At 43.1% G+C, this 15,588-nt stretch overlaps 1 protein-coding gene across 16 annotated transcripts in view; it reads right to left on the reverse strand.

The window, feature by feature from the left end:
• TSPOAP1 (TSPO associated protein 1) overlaps positions 1-7,957 on the reverse strand; it is a 235,225-nt gene extending 227,268 nt beyond the window's left edge. For 7 of the 16 annotated variants that reach the window (XM_075854088.1, XM_075854086.1, XM_075854082.1 and 4 more), the window contains exon 1: positions 7,840-7,955. The gene's annotated coding sequence lies outside the window, so the exon portion shown is untranslated. Of the gene's footprint in view, positions 1-7,839 lie in introns of all 16 variants that reach the window. The other 9 variants (XM_075854076.1, XM_075854070.1, XM_075854068.1 and 6 more) reach the window with 4 other exon arrangements.
• Between the last annotated feature and the right edge of the window lie 7,631 nt (positions 7,958-15,588).

Here is a 15,588-nt window from a genome sequence, read left to right on the forward strand (position 1 = left end):
GGTATATGTAATATGTGCGGGTACATCAGGGTATATGTAAGCTGGGCGGAGAACATCAGGGTATATGTAATATGTGCGGTTACATCAGGGTATATGTAATCTGGGCGGAGTACATCAGGGTATATGTAATCTGGGCGGAGTACATCAGGGTATATGTAATCTGGGCGGAGTACATCAGGGTATATGTAATCTGGGCGGAGTACATCAGGGTATATGTAATCTGTGCGGAGTACATCAGGGTATATGTAATCTGTGCGGAGTACATCAGGATATATGTAAACTGGGCAGAGTACATCAGGGTATATGTAATATGTGAGGAGTACATCAGGGTATATGTAATCGGGGCGGAGTACATCAGGGTATATGTAATCTGGGCGGAGTACATCAGGGTATATGTAAACTGGGCGGAGTACATCAGGATATATGTAAACTGGGCAGAGTACATCAGGGTATATGTAATCTGTGCGGAGTACATCAGGGTATATGTAATCTGTGCGGAGTACATCAGGGTATATGTAATCTGTGCGGAGTACATCAGGGTATATGTAATCTGTGCGGAGTACATCAGGGCATATGTAAACTGGGCAGAGTACATCAGGGCATATGTAAACTGGACGGAGTACATCAGGGTATATATAAGCTGGGCAGAGTACAACAGGGCATAATAGGATGATGTAATAATGGGGTGAATGAATAATCCATGGATTGCTGTGGTCGCTTGAACCAATCCTTTATGCACAGGCCGGGTTTATTGGGTATTATACAAAATATCTGCGCTCACTTATTGCCTAATCTTTGACTTCTTCACCAGCCCTATAAGCCGCACAAGGCCCTAAAGTTTCCTCATCTCCGATGCGTCTACGGGGTCCACCTGTGGGATCCAGCAAATTATGATGTGAGGTGTTTAGTGAAATTCTACTGGACCTAAAAATTAGTCTGGGCCGTCATTTCGAATCATTTTGCATCAATGCGTTTTGAGAGTCATAACGTGTTATTTTTCCGTTAGGGCGTGTGTGAGGGCGCGTTTTTTGTGGAACGAGCTGTAATTTTTATTGGTTCCATTTTGGGGGACATGAGATTTTTTTTATCACTATTTATTCAATTTTTTGGGAGATGAGGAAACCAAAAAACAGCCATTCCAGGACGTTTCTTTTTTTTTTTTTACAGTGTTCACCGTGCAGTATAAGCAACATGTTAACTTTATTCTGCGGGGCGATACGATTACAGCGACACCAAATTTATATCGTTTTTTTACGTTTCACTACGTTCCCACAATAAAAATACTCTTTTCTAAAAAAATCATGTTCTGCCATTTTCTGACAGCCATAACTTTTATTTTTTCGTTGATATCGCTGCGGGACGGCTTGTTTTATGCGTGACGAACTGTAGTTTACATTGGTACCATTTTGCGTTACTTGCAACTTTTTGATCACTTTTTAGTGATTTTTTTTTGAGACAAGATGACCAAAAACGAAAATACGGTCATTGTTTTTTTATTAAAAATTTTTACGGTGTTCACCGTGCGGTAAAAATAATGTGATATTTTTATAGATCAGGCCGTTCTGAACGCGGCGATACCTATTATGTCGTTTTTTTTCATATTTTCATTTTTTTTCTAATAATAAAGGACTTGATCAGGGAAACAGGTCAAGTGTTGTTTTTATTATTTATTTATTATTTATTAATTTATTTATTTATTTTTCTTTCACAATTTTTTTTACATTTTTCACTTTTTCTTTTATACTGACCTGGGGACTTGAAGATCTGGTCTTCTGATCCCCGCTACGATGCACTGCACTACTTATGTAATGCAGTGCATCGTAACTGTCATTTTTCATTTGACAGTTAGCCGATCAGGCTACCGTACCTTGGCAACCAGGAAGCCTAGTAAAGGCTTCCTGGTTGCCATAGCAACAATCGCCACCCGCGATCCATCGCGGGGAGTACAGAGAGAGCTCCCTCCCTCTGTAAACCACTTCAATGCGGCGGACGTCATTGACAGCCGCATTGAAGGGGTTAAATGGCTGCGATCGGCGGTAACAGCCATAGCAGCGGCATGTCAGCTGTGTAGAACAGCTGACAGCCGCTGAAGATAAAGCGCGCACAGCTCCTGTGCTCGCTTTATCTGCCGGGCATAACTGTACGCCCGAGTGCGGGAAATCACTTGGAATTTGGACGTACAGTTACGCCCAATCGCGGGAAGGGGTTAAAGGCCTTTTAATATATATATGCCTTTATGTTATAGCAATTTTAGCATGTCTTGTAATTATCATTGATGAAACGTTTATATAATATGTTCTGTCTGACCTTTGACCTGCCCCTCTTGGCGGTTTTTTCTATGTCTCAAGCTAATTTACTTTTACTTCCTTCATGTATATAAACGTGCGTGTACCGCACTTTATGTATTGGCCTGATGAAGACGCCGGTCCGGCGTTGAAACGCGTAGCCCTTTCTCTACAATAAATACGTTTATTTATTTATATTCTACTTGACGTCTGTACGAGCAGCACCGTTTGGTCCCCTTTTTCTCTGTGGTCATACAGATACTCTTTTGACAGCAAACTTGTTTGCGTGTGCTCGGATCTGGCAGCACCTCTCTTGCTTTTGTGACATCTAAACGGTGTCCACAACCCTAGGTGAGCAATTTTCTTGTTGTTGGATTGCCCCTGTGGTTCGATCATTTTTATATGCACTATATGGCGCCGTGTCTGTTTCATTTGTTTCTAGTACTTTACTAAATGGTGTACTTTGCTGGCCACTTTTGATGTTTTGGTACCACAGGTTTATTGCAAAGGCAGTGTGGTGTGATAAAATGGTTCATGCAAAAAACAAAGTAAATAGGTGCATCTGTGATTCTGGATGCTCTAACATGGCGAAATAAAGATTTGCATGCAACTTTGTGGTATCCTGCAACTTAGGAGAAGTAGCTTACTATGTTTTAGGCATAAAAGTTTGGGGTTTTTTCAATTTTTTTATCAATTGTTTGTAATATAAAATATGTGTTGCGTATGTAGTAAAACAGTGTGATTTGTTCTAATAAAAAACAAAACCTAAAAAATGGTTACGTTATCGGAAGTAGTTCAAAAGTTATGACAGCTTAAAAGAATGTATGCCAAAACTTTTAATTTAGACCTGGTCATTGAGGCATCAATGACTCTTGGTCCTGAAAGGGTTAACATCAGCACAAAAACAGTGCGCTGGGAGCTTCATGGCATGGGTGTCCATGACTGGGCAGCTGCATGCAAGCCTTACATCGCCAAGCACAATGCTAAGCGTCAGATGGAGTGGTGTAACGCTCGCTGCCACTGGACTCATGTTCTGTGAAGTGATGAATCACCCTTCTCTATCTGGCAGTCTGATGGACGAGTCTGGGTTTGGAGAATGCCAGGAGAACGTTACCTGCCTGTCTGCATTGTGCCAACTGTAAAGTTTGGTGAAGGAGGGATAATGCTATGGGTTTGTTTTTTTTCAGGGGTTGGTCTAGGCCCCTTAGTTCCAGTGAAGGGAAATTTGAATGCTTCCTCATACCAAGACATTTTGCACAATTCGTTGCTTCCATCTTTGTGGGAACAGTTTGGAGAGGACCCTTTTCTGTTCCAGGATGACTGTGCCCTAGTGCACAAAGCAAGGTCCATAAACGCATATTTGGGGGAGTTTGGCGTGGAAGAACTTGAATGGCCCGCACAGACCCCTGACCTCATTAAACACCTTTGAGGTGAACTGGAACAGAGATTGCGAGAGAGGTCCTCTCATCAAACATCAGTGTCTAACCTCACAAAAGCTCTTCTGCATAAAATGGGCAAAAATTCCCAGACCATCCAAAATCTTGAAAGCCTTCCCAGGAGAGTAGAAGCTGTTTTAGCTGCAAAGGTGGGGGGGGGGGGGGGGGCAACTCCATATTAATGCCTATGGATTTAGAATGGGATGTAATAAAATGTCCTGTTACAGTAGATGTAGCGTGTAGGTGTCCAAATACGTTGGTTAATTTAGTGTATATATAATTTAGCTACATTTCGCAGGAACCAGCATACCATAGGTAAGGAATGTATCCTATAAGATTTGTTGCCCATTGTATATTATGCAGCTTTTCCCTTCACTCTATGGGACATACGCTGAGATGATTACACCTTTATCTAATAGGCTCTATGTACTCCCTATACATTAGATCATATACTAACACAAGTCCTATTTTTATGTACCTAGACCTCGAGAGATGATTATACTATAACTATTCCCATGACCACAAAACGCATATGCTTCTATACACACAGTACTAATATCCTTATGCATATGCACATCACTAAGGGTATGTGCACACGACCTATTTTCAGACGTAATGGAGGCATTTTATGCCTTGAACTACGCCTGAAAACACGGCTCCAATACGTCTGCAAACACCTGCCCATTGCTTGCAATGGGTTTTACGATGTTTTGTGCAGACGAGGTGTAATTTTACGCGTCGCTGTCAAAAGACGGCTCGTAAAATTAAGCCCGCGTCAAAGAAGTGCAGGACACTTCTTGGGACGTATTTGGAGCCGTTTTTCATTGACTGCAATGAAGAACAACTCCAATTACGTCCGTAAAAGACACTGCGAAAAACGCGAGTACATGCAAAAAAGTCTGAAATACGGGAGCTGTTTTCCCCTGAAAACAGCTCCGTAATTTCAGACGTATTTTGTGCGGTCGTGTGCACATAACCTTATTCTATTAGTCTTTATGCATTTTGCTTCTTAATTTTTTCACCATAATATAGTTTCTACTCCTTAAAGGGGTTATCCGGGCACAAAAAAAATCATTGCTATTTGATTAAAAACTAGAAATTGACCCTACTTACCTATATACTTGTGTAGCCAGTCTGGCTCAGTTTCACAAATTTTCATAAGCCACCTCATAAGCCACCACTGACGCCAGAAGTTCTGTAGTTCGGCAGAGATCAGAGAAACCTCTCATCTCCACCGCTATTCCCCTGAATGCTGCCATCAAAGCTGACTGCAGCATTCAAGAGGAAGCGAGAAGGGGGGGTGCCCCTTTGATGCGTCACAGGAATCCCTGTGATTGCGATTGAGGGACATACCATATATGGGCAGACAGCCCAGAGTCCATTGAAGGACCCCAGGTTTAGTCCTACCATATTTATTGTTGTTAGGGATACTTAGTACACGGGCAGTTGTTAGGACATACCTATCTGTACATAGGCTAATGTACTGGCATACAGATATATGCCTGTGTACTATCAGTATATAGATATATGTCAGTACATTAAAGTTTAAAAGTAAAGTAAAAACAAAGTAATGTTAAATTTAAAAAAAACACACACACATTCACCTTTCTTACAATAAACATTAAAATAAGTCTCAATATATAAAATATACATATTCGGTATTGGCACGGCCACAATAACCTGCACAACAATTTTTTTGCATCATTTATGATGTGTACGCTGTAAAAAAATAAAATAAATAAACTGCTTTCTATCACTTATTAATATGAGGCGCGAGGTGCGATGAATTTAACCTCCATGTTCCTCACATTAATCGTAATTAACCCCATCATGTACCTTACACATTAACCCATTATGACTGGGAAACATGATGGAATTACTATTAATGTGAGGCACAATCAAAATTAATCACCACACCTCGCGCCTCACATCAGAAAACGGAAGAACTTTTTTTTTTATTATTACTGTTGGCAAAGTATCGAATTGGTATCGAAATACTAAACGAAGTATCGGTATCGTCCAAATTCTGGTATCGTGACATCCCTAGTCAGAAACACAATATACTGCAATACATTAGTATTGCAGTATATAGTGCAAGTAATCAAACGATCGTTGGTTGAAGTCCCCTAGGGGAACTAATAAAAAAAAAAAATTTTTTTTTAAATAATTCTATATTAAAATTTTCCCCCCCATTTTCCCCCTAGAGCATAGTAAAAAAAACAAACACAATTGGTATCGCCATATCCGTAAAAGTCTGAACTATTATAATATATCACCCGCACGGTGAACGCCGTATAAAAAATAAATTGTAAATGCCAGAATCTCTTTTTTGGTCACCTCATCTCCCACAAAAAAAATGAAATAGAAAGTGATCAAAACGTCGCATGTACCCCAAAATTGTATCATTAAAAACTACAGCTTATCCCGCAAAAAATAAGCCCTCATACTACTTAATCGACGGAAAAATTAAAAAGTTATGGCTCTCAGAATTTGGCAACACAAAATAAATGTTATATTTTACACTTTGGTTTTTACTTGTAAAAGTAGTAAAATATAGAAAAAAAACGATATATATGTGGTATCGCCTTAATCGTATTGACCCACAGACTAAAGTTAACATGTTGTTTTAATTGCACAGTGAATTCCGTAAAAACGAAGCGCAAAAAACAATGGAGGAACAAATAATTTTTTCCCCGTTTCCTAGTACATTATATGGCACAACAAATGGTGCTACGAAAAACTACAACTCGTCCCGCAAAAATCACGCCCTCATAGGACTATATGGACGGAAAAATAAAAAAGTTATGGCTTTTGGAAGGTGGGGAGGAAAACACGAAAATGAAAATTTTAAAAATGGCTGCGGCGGGAAGGGGTTAAAGGTTACCCGTAGATGCAATTTTCACGTAGGCTTGAACTTGGCTCTAGAGATGTCCAATACTGGGCACAATGAGGCCAATTATCTGCAAACCGTGTTTTCTACGGTCCGATACGAACTATAAATTGTACCACTACCATCCTATTTACTTTGTGACAGGGGTCTGTCAAACCTCTCGCCGTAACTTCCATTCTCTTGCGGATAACTTTTGTATACCATACGACAACATGTGTGGATAATTTTTATATTTAATTTATCAGTTTTTATATACTTTCACATTATGATATGTAATATATGGAGCGAATATGTCCATTCATAATTTTCTGGCGCCTGAGGAAGGTCAAGGATTTGACTGAAACGTCGCACTGGCATGAAAAATAAAACTATTTTTTTGAATGGACTCCAGTCGGTGTGCACAGTGCTTCTTCAACATAGATGATCAGATGCCGGACTAAAAGGCGGTCAAGGGACTATAGTAGTTTCAGCAAAAGTCTGGGACATGTTGTTTCCCATAGGTCTCGCACCGTAAATAACGACAACGTTGTGCAAACTTCTGGCGATGTATAAAAACGACTTCACAAGAAAATGAAAGCAGTTGCAGTGACCAACCACATCACTGCGTTCACGTCCCCAAAGAAGAAAAGATTTCATTAGATAGGTTGCTATGGGTAACCGCTTACTAAGATCTTTATATACCCCCTCCCCCACATCAGACTTTTTAAAGTCATGAACAAAGTACAAAACTGCCTTGGCGGTCATCGAAATTACCTGAGAAACTTTCCAGGACCCTCTTATGCCAGTTTTATAGCCATCTGCCCCCACAGATCTTTATTACGGATCACCATATCGTTTTATGTACACATTTATTGTAAGGTAATTCACAAAGCGTTATATTCATTGAACTATTTGTTGGATGTGCGTTTCTTTGTGTTGTCCTTTCATTGCGTTTTGCACCGCTGTGGTATATTTTTGTATGTCCACCTATGTATTGGACTCTGTAATCTGCCTTCACATTCAGCATGTGACACTAAACACCACATAAGCTCAGACAAAACGTGACGCAATTCGAACGAATACTCTGTTTCTGAGGTAATAGTATGATGAGAACAATCGCGGGACCCGTGCTGGGACTTGTAGTACTACCAGGACTTATTGCGCCACCTGCTCATATACAATATACACGCGTACCAGTAGTAGACTGGGTGATAACTACAACCGGCATTACTCATCTCCCGTCACTCACCTATCCCTCCCCAAACGAGCACGCCCCCGGCGTAACGGAAACCAACTGTTCAGGAGGCGCGCTCTTGTGCGGCCGTTTTACGTGTCTGCGCGCTCCCGCCAACTCATATGACCGCGCCTTCTTCTCATGCTATGTCAGGGGGCCACAGTTCGCGCGTCTTTGTGGGCTTGCAATAAACTGAGCCAACACCGTCTACAGAGCAATTACAGGGAGCGACACTGCGACATTTGTGCCTTTCAATACATACTTTTTTTGTTCCTTGGCTGTAATAAATAAGTGAGAGGCCCAAAATATTTTTTTCCATTGTATATTTTAAATAATATTACAAACAGTTTGGGCCCCTTTCACATCTGTGTCGGATTTTATGTTGTTTTGGGCTGTCAGAGGAGCAGAACAGCGAAAATACTGAAATTACCGGTTCCATTGAACAATGGACACCATCGGCCCCCATCAGAAACCCATTGACTTTCAAGGGTTTCCATTGTGGTATCTGGTTTTAGCAGAAACAATAGCGCAGCTTCGTTTCATGTTCGGCTTTTCTCGGAAAGCCGATGTAGCGAATTACGGGCCCTATTTAGGCCTTATTCACACGAACGTGTATTACGTCCGTTCACACGCGTCGCACAGACCTATGTTAGTGAATGGGGCCGTTCAGACAGTCCGTATTTTTCACGCAGCGTATGTCCGTTGGGTAAAACTCACGACATGTCCTATACTTGGACGTTTTTCACGCATCACGCACCCATTGAAATCAGTGGGTGCGTGAAAATCGCGCACGGCACACGGAACCACTTCCGTGTGCCGCGCGTGATTCGCGCTACAGTTGTAAAATAAATGAATAAGAGCACGTTCGTGTGAATAAGGCCTAAGTCCGTACACCAACTGCTCGGCTTTCCAAGAAAAGCCAAACAGAAAACAAGCGACTCAGCGCTCACACGATCTCTTCTGCCGCTTCGTTTTAGCGAACGGTGGGGGTCTCAGTGCTCATACCCCCAGCAATCAAAACTTGTGACATGTCAGAAGTTTGTTGAACATTTAGTTACCCTTAAGGGTATGTTCACACGCCCTATTTACGGACGTAATTCGGGCGTTTTACGCCTCGATTTACGTCCCAAAATACGGCTCCAAACCGCCGGCAAACATCTGCCCATTGAAATCAATGGGGTTACGATGCTCTGTGCACACCGGCTTTTTTTTTACGCGCCGCTGTCAAAAGACGGCGCATAAAAATACGCCCGCGTCAAAGAAGTGCATGTCACTTCTTGAGACGTAAATGGAGCCGTTTTTCATTGACTCCATTGAAAAACAGCTCCAATTACGTCCATAATTGACAGAGCGAAAAATGCGAGTACGAGCAATTACGTCTGAAATTCAGGAGTTGTTTTCGCCTGAAAACAGCTCCGTAATTTCAGGCGTATTGGACGCTGCCGTGTGAACATACCCTTAAAGGAAAGGTGTCATAAAAAATATATATATTATTTTATGTGTTTATTCAAATATTTAATTTAATTAATTTCTTTTTAGACATTTATTTACACTTTTATTTTTATGGGGGCTGCCATTTTTTATTTCATCTGTATATGTCTCTTCACGACACATACACAGTTCTAATATGGCCGCTACAGGGCATAGGAAATAGAGTCCAGAGCCGACTCTATGTCCTATGCTTCTGCCGTTCTGACTGAACTGCGCATGCTCTGTGGCATGCGCAGTTCACAGCGACCAGCAGAGAAGCTGGTTTGTGGGGGGGAAAGCCGGCAACTCAGCAGGTAAGGTCTGTGCGCCCGCGCACGCGTGCGTGCAAACAAGGTGTGTGGAGGGGTGAATGCTATATTGCTAAAGAAAAAAAAAATTTTTGCATATTCCGCTGAACCTATTGGACTACGTCGTAGATTCACTGGACTACTGCGATGATCTATTTTTTTTGGTTTTGTTTTTTTTAATAAAATGGTTAACGAGGGTCTGGCGGGGGAGTTTTTATTTTAATAAAAATATTTTGTTATGTCTTTGTATTGTTTTTTAAAAAGTTTATTAGCGTCTTAGTAATCGCTGTTGTCTCATTGACAGCGTCCATTACTAAGGCGAGGCTTAGTGTTAGCCAGTAAAAAGGCTAGCACTAACCCCCATTATTACCACGGTAACCACCGCCACCAGGGGTATCGGCAAGAGCCGGGTACAATCCAGTACCCGACCATCAGGAGTGATGGTCGGGCACTGGGGCAGTCACTGGCTAACACTAAGGGCCGGATTCACACGAGCATGTTCGGTCCGTAAAGGACGGAACGTATTTCGGCCGCAAGTCCTGGACCGAACACGTTGCAGGGAGCCGGGCTCCTAGCATCATAGTTATGTACGACGCTAGGAGTCCCTAATCATGTTTTCAGTACGGGACAGTAGTTCCACGGAGAGGCAGGGAGTCCTAGCGTTGTACATAACTATGATGCTAGGAGCCCGGCTCCCTGCAGTGTGTTCGGTTCGGGACTTGCAGCCGAAATACGTTCCGTCCTTTACGGACCGAACATGCTCGTGTGAATCCAGCCTAAGCCTCGCATTAGAAATGGACGCTGTCAAACAGACAACTGGCATTACTAAGGTGCTAATAAAGTATTAACCCCTTCCCGACATTCGCCGTATATATATGGCGCTGTTGGGCAGGGTTCCCGCAAAGCGCAGTACCATTACGTCGCTGTGATAGTGTTAGGTGCCAGCTGTATGTTACAGCTGGCACCCTGATGTAACGGCCAGGACCGGAGCTAGCCTCCGATCTGGCTGATTAACCCCTGCAATCAATAGAGATCGCACCATGTGAGGGGTTTTTAGCCACTGGCAGCACAGCAACGTGATTGCTGGGTTGCCGGTAGCTGCAATGGCAGCCATAGGCCTAATACTGCCAGCAACGGAAGCCTCCTATGCTACGCTCGGAGGCGGGCCTAAAAGGCTTCTGGTACTATCGGCAAGATGGTGCCGGCTCAGAAGCAGTGGGCGTCCGCTGTATGTTACCGCGGACGCTAGCTAGCTCTGATTCCTGCCATTAACCCCTTAGATGCAGCGATCGCTGCATCTTAGTGGTTTGTAGCAAATCGGCAGCCCTGCCATGCGATGGCAAGGCTGCCGACTGCTACTATGGCAACAGGAGGCTTAACAATGGCCTTCTGTCTGCCATTACGGAAGTCGATTAGGCCCCGCCCGGAGGCAGAACCTAATCGCCTTGCTGTCCATGAACAACTGAGGCTGGGTTCACACGACCTATTTTCAGGCGTAAACGAGGCGTATTATGCCTCGATTTACGCCTGAAAATACGACTCCAATACGTCGGCAAACATCTGCCCATTCATTTGAATGGGTTTGCCGACGTACTGTGCCGACGACCTGTAATGTATGCGTCGTCGTTTGACAGCTGTCAAACGACGACGCGTAAAATGACTGCCTCGTCAAAGAAGTGCAGGACACTTCTTTGGACATTTTTGGAGCCGTTTTCTCATAGACTCCAATGAAAACAGCTCCAAAAACGGACGTAAAAAACGCTGCGAAAACGCCGTGAAAAACGCTGCGAAAATCGCGAGTTGCTCAAAAAACGTCTTAAAATCAGGGGCTGTTTTCCCTTGAAAACAGCTCCGTATTTTCAGACGTTTTTGGTCACTACGTGTGCACATACCCTGACAGTTCTAATACATTATACTACATAGGTAGTGAAATGTATTAGAACATCAATCAAACAATTGGACTTTCAAGTCCCCTAGTGGGACTAAAAATAAAGTAAAAATAAAAGTCGTAAAAAATAAAATAAAAGTTTCAAGTAATAAAATAAAACACAATCGCCCTTTTTCACTTATCAAGTCATTTATTATTGAAAAAAATAATAAAACCATACATATTTGGTATCGCCGCAGTCACCAAGAAAACCATTGGTAACACATTACGCCGTAATGGATTAAAATCCTGCAGTGCCCGCAAGGTCCCCCTGCTCAAGAAGGCACATGTACAGGCCCGTCTGAAGTTTGCAAATGAACATCTGGATGATTCTGAGAGTGATTGGGAGAAGGTGCTGTGGTCAGATGAGACTAAAATTGAGCTCTTTGGCATTAACTCTACTCGCCGTGTTTGGAGGAAGAGAAATGCTGCCTATGACCAAAAGAACACCGTCCCCACTGTCAAGCATGGAGGTGGAAACATTATGTTTTGGGGGTGTTTCTCTGCTAAGGGCACAGGACTACTTCACCGCATCAATGGGAGAATGGATGGAGCCATGTACCGTCAAATCCTGAGTGACAGCCTCCTTCCCTCCACCAGGACATTAAAAATGGCTCGTGGCTGGGTCTTCCAGCACGACAATGACCCGAAACATACAGCCAAGGCAACAAAGGAGTGGCTCAAAAAGAAGCACATTAAGGTCATGGAGTGGCCTAGCCAGTCTCCAGACCTAAATCCCATCGAAAACTTATAGAGGGAGCTGAAGATCCGAGTTGCCAAGCGACAGCCTCGAAATCTTAATGATTTACAGATGATCTGCAAAGAGGAGTGGGCCAAAATTCCATCTAACATGTGAGCAAACCTCATCATCAACTACAAAAAACGTCTGACTACTGTGCTTGCCAACAAGGGTTTTGCCACCAAGTATTAAGTCTTGTTTGCCAAAGGGATAAAATACTTATTTTTCTGTGCACAATGCAAATAAATATATATATAATTTTGACAATGTGATTTTCTTTTTTTTTTTTTATATATATATAATCTATCTCTCACTGGTAAAATTAACCTAGCCTAAAAATTCTAGACTGTTCATGTCTTTGACAGTGGGCAAACTTACAAAATCAGCAAGTGATCAAATACTTTTTCCTTCACTGTATATGGCATCGCCATACCCAGGAGAACCCTTTTAACAATTTTTGGGGTGTGTGTCCACAGTGGCACAAGCTGGGTACGACATATTTGCCACTGAAATGGCATATTTGGGAAAAATAGCTATTTTTACTTTGATCCATCCACAGTGCAATCATTTATGGAAAAGACCTGTGGGGTGAAAATGCTCACTACAACCCTTAATAAATGCCTTGTGGGGTGTAGTTTCCAAAATGGGGTCACATCTCAGGGGTTTCCTTTATTATTTCACATCAGAGCCCTGCAATTGTGAACCAATACTTTGTAAGTTGCCAAATTAGGCCTCAATTTCGCATGGTACTCTTTCACTCCTGAGCCCTGTCGATCGTCCAGGCAAAAGATTAGGCCACATGTAGGGTGTTTCTAAAACCGGGAAACACAGCATAATAATTAGAGAGTTGTCTTTTCATGGTGGCACAAGCTGGGCACCACATATAGGCATCATTTCTGGAAAACACCTGCGGGGTTATTATGCTCACTACACCCCTAGGTAAATACCTTGAGGTGTGTGGTTTCCAAAATGGGGTCAGTTTTGGGAGGTTTCCACTGTTTTGGTCCCGCATGGGCTTTGCAAATGCCAAACAACGCCCAGAAACCAATCCAGCAAAATATGCAATCCAAAAGCCAAATGGCGCGCCTTCCCTTCTGAGCCCTACTGTGTGCCCAAACAGCAGTTTATGACCACATATGGGCTATTCACACATTCAGGAGAAGTTACTTTACAAATGTTGGGGTGCTTTTTCTCCTTTTATTTGTTGAGAAAATTAAACATTTTGAGCTAAAACTACGTCCTATTGGAAATTTTTTTTTTTTTTTTCAATGCCTAATTCTAATAATATCTATGAAACACCTGTGGGGTCAAAATGCTCACTGCACCCCTAGATAAATTCCTCAAAGTGTGTTGTTATCCAAATGGAGTCACTTTTGGGGAATTTCCACTGTTTTGGTCCCACAAGGGCTTTGCAAACACGACATGGTGCGAAGAAACTAATCCAGCAAAATCTGCACTCCAAAAGCCAAATGGCGCTCCTTCCCTTCTAAGCTCTGCCGTGTGCCCAAACAGCAGTTTATGAGCATATATGAGGTATTTCTGTACTCTGGAGAAGTTGCTTTACAAATGTTGAGAGCTTTTTCTTCTTTATTCCTTGTGGAAAAAGTTTTTATTTTTTTTAGCTAAAACGACATCTTATTGGAAAAATTTAAAAATATATATGTCACGTCCAAATTCTAATAAAATCTATGAAACACCTGTGGGTTGAAAATGCTCACTACACCCCTAGATGAATTCCTTGTGGAGTGTAGATTCCAAAATGGGCTCTGTTTTGATGAGTTTCCACTGTTTTGGAATCACAAGACCTCTTCAAACCTGACATGGTGCCTAAAATATATTCTAACAAAAAGAAGGCCCCAAAATCCACTAGGTGGTCCTTTGGTTCTGAGGCCTGTGCTTCAGGCCATCAGCACACTAGAGCCAATCTGGGAAATTTCTAAAAATTGCAGAATCTGGGCAGTAAATATTGAGTTGCGTTTCTCTTGTAAAATCTTGTGTGTTACAGAAAAAATTAATTAAACATGAATTTCTGGGGCGTGGCTTAGCGGCGCATGTGAGTGGAGGCATAAACCGGAGCTCCCGCTGCCGATATCCTGCAGAATCATCCTAAGACTCACTTCTCCTACCGGAGACATACCTGAGGAGAGAGGGGAAACTGTGGTGATCAGGGAGACGTAATTCTGGACGCATTGGAGGTTGTGATGACCCGGTCCAGGAGATCCAAGACGGCAGATGACGGTGAGCTGGGGGCGCAAGATGGCGCTGACATGTGCTCCTACGCAGTGAGCAGGGATGTGAGAGGGGCGGCGGCATCGCGGCTGGAACGCTTTGCCAGAAGAACCCCTGTGAAAAGTGATAAGAGGGAAAGGATGGCGGATGGAGGGAAGGAGCAGGCTGGCCGATCCGGATCCAGATGGAGCGCAAATGGAGGCAGAGGAGGAAGAGAATGGGGAGACTGTTGCAGATGACTCAGGAGGAGGATTGGATCGAGGCGTACAGACCCTGGACAAACCGGGCCCAACGCTGGCAGATGTTTTTTCGGCGGTAAGCCTGAGCAATAGCACGCTAGCTAAACTTACCTGCCAGGTGGGGGGAATTAAGGAAGATTTGTCCATAATAAGGCATGATCTTCAGAAAGTGTCGGAACGTACGACAGCGGTGGAGGGTCGAGTCAGCGAATTAGAAGACAGTATACTGCCTATTAGAAGAGAGGTGAATGCTGTGGCGGTGGATGTTACGTATCTTTTATCAAAAACCGGAGAACCGCTTGTGTCGAAACAACGTCAGGATGGTGGGCATCCCTGAAAAAGTTGAGGGGTCCAATCCAGATGCCTTCTTCGAAAAATGGCTATTGGAGGTTTTTGGCAAGGAATCGCTAACCCCATTGTTTGCGGTGGAAAGAGCCCATAGAGTGCCCAGACGACCGGGCCCACCTGGAAGGCCACCGAGACCGGTGCTAGTGAAATTGCTTCATTATAAGGACAGAGATCTGATTCTTCGGCAGGCCCGAGAAAGGCAAGATATAAGAGTGAACGGGGTGAAAGTGTCGTTCTATCCGGATTTCTCTGCGGAGATACAGAAACGGAGGATGCAATTCCTGGACATTAAAAGACGACTGAGGAATCTTCGAGTTCAGTACTCCATGTTGTATCCGGCTAAGCTCCGAGTGGCGGCATTAGGATCCGTACAGTTCTTCGAAAATCGGAAAGATGCGTTACGATGGCTGGATAGTCACGAGGCTCGCCTACGACATGATCCGGAGGAAGCGGCGGCGTGATCAACAAGTGGATGGATGAAGTTGGGACTCTGCTATGGTGGGA

The sequence above is a fragment of the Rhinoderma darwinii genome, chromosome 2 (assembly GCF_050947455.1).
Source record: "Rhinoderma darwinii isolate aRhiDar2 chromosome 2, aRhiDar2.hap1, whole genome shotgun sequence".
Classification (NCBI taxonomy): domain Eukaryota; kingdom Metazoa; phylum Chordata; class Amphibia; order Anura; family Rhinodermatidae; genus Rhinoderma; species Rhinoderma darwinii.